Source organism: Mirounga angustirostris, unplaced genomic scaffold (genome assembly GCF_029215605.1).
Source record: "Mirounga angustirostris isolate CCGP_5_RB_7025 unplaced genomic scaffold, mMirAng1.0.hap1 SCAF_5, whole genome shotgun sequence".
Classification (NCBI taxonomy): Eukaryota; Metazoa; Chordata; class Mammalia; order Carnivora; family Phocidae; genus Mirounga; species Mirounga angustirostris.
The window spans coordinates 119,050,272-119,054,077 of NW_026991713.1; the positions used below are offsets into that span (position 1 = coordinate 119,050,272).

The following is a 3,806-nucleotide window of genomic DNA, read 5'->3' on the forward strand; positions in this document are numbered from 1 at the left end:
AGGTTTTTGACCTCAGCAATTCGGAGGATGGAGTTAGTATTTATCTAGAGGGGGAAGACTGTGGGATTAAGTCTGTCTTTAAGGGGAAAATCAGAAATTCTGTTTTAGGATTAAGTTTTTTTTATTATTATTATGTTATGTTAATCACCATACATTACATCATTAGTTTTTGATGTAGTGTTCCATGACTCATTGTTTGTGTATAACACCCAGTGCTTTATTCAATACGTGCCCTCTTTAATACCCATCTCCAGGCTAACCCATCCCCCCACACCCCTCCCCTCTAGAACCCTCAGTTTGTTTCTCAGAGTCCATAGTCTCTCATGGTTTGTCTTTCCCTCCGATTTCCCCCCCTTCATTCTTCCCTTCCTGCTATCATTCTCAGAATTGTTCCTCTCCACGGAAATCTTTAGTAAAAGGCAAAAGATTTATACGATCTGAAGAGAAACCAGAGTAGGATTAAGTTTGACATGGCTTTTGGACATGCATGTGATGCTCTATAGGCAGGGGGATATATAAGACTGGAGTTTAGGGGAGAAGTCTGAGCCCGAGATAGAAAATTGGGAGTTGTCAGCACGGAGGTGGTTCTTAAAGCTGAAGATTGCTCGATATCAGCCCAGGAAGGGACAGATGTGAGAACTGAGCCCTGGGATATACCAACATTCAAGTCTCAGGGGACCAGAAGGAAGCAACAAGGAAGACCCCAAAGAGCAACAGGATGAAGAATAGTGGAAAATCACTGGCATCATTTGGAAGAGGCACAAGATCTTATTTTGTTTTGAATTAGATTCACCAGCTTCCCAAGAGCATATTGTACTTGTTTATCAAAAACTTGACAGCAGTTTCTAAAGTGGCATTGTTTCTTTTTACAAACAAACAGCCTGTTTAGTGCTGTGTTTGAGTACTACTATTTAGAAAATCAGTTGCAAAACTAATTGTCCTTGAGGGAACTCTTTGTAGCCCACTCTAGAAGGTCAAGTGCTCCATTTTTTTTTTTTAACAATAAACCATGGTTGCTTGAGAGTAGGCAAACAAAATTTCCAGCCCAATTAATTAAATTTTATGTCTTGTTAAGTAAGTATGCATAAGGTGAGATTGCTCAACGGTCAGTTTTAGTGAGGAACCAACTGATATCTGGGGACATGGAAGGTCTTGAGAGCAGGAATAATGTGAATCGAGGGAAATGTTTGAATTATATCACAAGAGTTGTCTGTTCTCTTTGCGTTGAAGTCTTCCAGCTAGCGGAGTTCATTACTTGTCACATAAAGGAGATTAAGTATGTCCACACTATAGCTGAATAATAGAAAGTGTGGAGCAAAAGTATGACCAACCCTAAAGTCTGAATTTTAATTTCTAGGGAGCAGGAGAGAAAGACAGCAGAGGAGTGGGGAAATGAGAGTTTTAGTATTCAGGGCCGAATTAGGAAAGCGGATTGGTGAACAAAAGGGCAAAGCCAAGAATGGAAAAGGTTGATGTCAGCTCCCCGAATACACTGCTCACTTCTTCAGGTTTCCCGCTCTGCTAGATACATTGCTTTTCTCCAATCTCCCCATCTTGCTAACCTCATAACTCACTCATCGTACTACCTGGCTTGAGCAACTCCTTTATGTCATTGGCCAAAACATTCCTTGCTAAGGAAGGATTCCAAACCAGTTTGGGCAGCAGGACACACATGTACTCTGTATAGTAGCAGATACCATCTTCCTGCTGCCGTGTCTAAAAACCCAGGCAAGCCAGATACTGTTACTGGCTCCCAAATCCATTCTCCACCCCGCACCACTTTCCCCATAATAATTGGTGATTTTTCATCAAAAACTAATGATGTAATGTATTATGGTGATTAACATAACAATAAAAAATAAAAAAATAATAATTGGTGATTTTTAGCAAACACAAGACCACTCAGAGTAAACATTACTTTTCTGAGGCTCCCTTCCCTTTTCTTCCGACAACATACTCATTTTGAGATTCACAAAAAATGGGGCCTCTTTCATGAAACCCACTCTGATTCATGTACCTGAAAGACGACTTTGCCCTTCTGTGAATGCTCATGGGATTTCATCTGCACCACTGTTGTGACATTTATAAAAATGTCAGATGTACATTCCCTAACACATCCACTATCTTGTCAACTCTTTGGACACATGAATTGGATTTTGTGTTTGTGAAATCAAGTATTTTGCAGGTAGGAGGCACTCCATCAATATGTTTTTTGTATTAAATTGTGGAAGTAGCTCCTTTCTTACTCTCCTCCCACGGGCTTTGGTCCTCACTCTCCTTGTGTGTGTGTGTATGTTTTTTTTTCCCTCTACTTTATTTCTGGTGGAATAAAGACAATATAACTGAACTTGAGCAAATGGAACTTAACAAGGTTCCGCTTTCTTTGTCATTTTTAACATAATCTTTGCCAAGCGAAGGCTCAAAATCATTATTTAACTACTTATATTTTGATTTAAGTCATTGGTTGAAAGAAGTTTCCTGAACACATACTCTCATCACGACTCTTTTTTTCGGGAACCTGTGGTAGGCCCCTGTTCCTTTCTGCATCAACTCTGAATTCCACTGACTTGTTTTTCAGTTGATTCCTTCCTTCTTTCGGACAACCTTCACTTGTTATCCAAATGAATTGCCACCACATCCAAAGTGAACCTTCACTCCTATCAGGTTCAACTCCTTACTGCCCATAAAACAAACCTAGTGAGCTCCCACCTGTGTTATTCTGTTTATTCTCTTCCTCCAGCTGAGACAACTCATTACTCTAAGTCTCTTGCTGAAATGCTGTTCATGTCTTTATGGCCTTGCTTAATGCTCACTGCCTCCTTTTAATTTTACTTGAGTCTACCAGCACCTATTGATTACTTTCTTTTCTCAACTTCTTTTGCATTTAGAATGTACCGTGGTTCTTTTTTAATAGAACTCCACCTAAAATGATCTCTACTGTTTAAATCTTGTATCCTCAGTTAAACCATAAGCTCTTTAAATGTGGGAATACATATATTTATATTTAATTATAGTTAGTTATATAATCACCAAAAAACCTAGCCCAGGGCTCAGTCCAGTAATAGCTATTCAATAAGTACTTATTGATTGATGAACTGATTAGAGAAATTTATTCTATAACTTTGAGTTGAATACACACTAATTTTTTATTCTTTTCTGGAAAATGTATTTGCATAATGTTTCCAGCTATACGTGTAATTTTATTTTTCACATCACTTTGAAATAAACTGAATATTTATTTATTTATATCACTCCATTTTCAAGTGAGTACCAGGTGTATGCTAGCTAGCTCCACAATGAAAATAAAAAATATACATTGACAATTGTCTCTTGAAAACTCAGTTAACATACAAAATTAGCTTGGAGTTAGAAATTGGAGACAATTTGAGAAACTTTTAGTTTTATACTATTTAGAAGAGCCTAGCAATCCACTTTTGTCTGAAATGAAGCCTTGATTTTATTGTCAGCATATTATTTTGGATAATAATGTACCCTCAAATGTTTTTGTATCCTCCAATTTTTGGAAAAATGAAACCAAATGAGTGAAACTGACTGTGAAAAAGGGTATATGAATATAAATTACCATGTAGAAATAGTATGGGGACAGATGGTAGCTACACCTCTGGTGACCAGAGCATCAACTTGTTGAACCACTACACACCTGAAACTAATGTAACATCGTGTGTCAACTGTACTTAAATACAAAAATTAAAAATTACAATGTAGAGAAATGCAACTGCACTGAGATAAGTTTCTGTCAGTGCTATGCTAGAAAGTATTGACTGTTGTTGGAAAGCAGTCCTTCA

The 3,806-nt window shown here is 37.7% G+C and overlaps 1 pseudogene; it reads right to left on the minus strand.

Moving 5' to 3' along the window:
- Positions 1 to 369: 369 nt before the first annotated feature.
- LOC123845043 (U5 spliceosomal RNA) lies at positions 370 to 457 on the minus strand (annotated as a pseudogene).
- Between the last annotated feature and the right edge of the window lie 3,349 nt (positions 458 to 3,806).